Source organism: Triticum dicoccoides, chromosome 2A (genome assembly GCF_002162155.2).
Source record: "Triticum dicoccoides isolate Atlit2015 ecotype Zavitan chromosome 2A, WEW_v2.0, whole genome shotgun sequence".
Lineage (NCBI taxonomy): Eukaryota > Viridiplantae > Streptophyta > Magnoliopsida > Poales > Poaceae > Triticum > Triticum dicoccoides.
In genome coordinates, this window is record NC_041382.1 from 479,980,838 (window position 1) to 479,981,456 (window position 619).

Below are 619 nucleotides of genomic sequence, written 5' to 3' on the forward strand. Positions count from 1 at the left end.
CGGGCGGCGGGGTCGGGGCGGGGTCGAGGCGGCGTCGGCGCGGCATCCGGGCGGCGTCCGGGCGGCGAGGAAAGGGCGAGGGAGGGAGAGGGCAAGGGCGAGGGCGAGGGCGAGGGCAGCGGCGGCGGCAGCGGTGGATCGAGAGGGAGAGAACTGGCGAGGGGGATCGGGCGAAGGGGGATCGGGCGAAGGGGGGATCGGGCGAAGGGGGGCCACAATACTAATGGCGCACCTCCGTGGTGCGCCATTAGCATGTCCATACTAATGGCGCACCTCACCGTGGTGCGCCATTAGTATTTTTTTTATTTCAGCTCGAGCCAAAAGGTTATGTAGTACCAGAACCTATCTATGTCAAGCCCACTCTACTAGCTCGACTGGTCAGTAGCCAGTTCTCACACCAGGAGGTCCTAGGTTTGACTCCCAGGCTCCACAAATTTTTTTTAGCATTTAAAAAGCTGTTTGATACTTATTTATGTTTAAATATGTTCAAACTTGTTTAAATAATAACAGTAATATTTTTTTATAAGACAGTAGCATTTAAAAAGTTGTTTGATACTAATTTTTTTATAAGACGGTGCGCGGGGTGCGGGGGGTCGGCGGCGGCGGTTGAGTAGGGGAA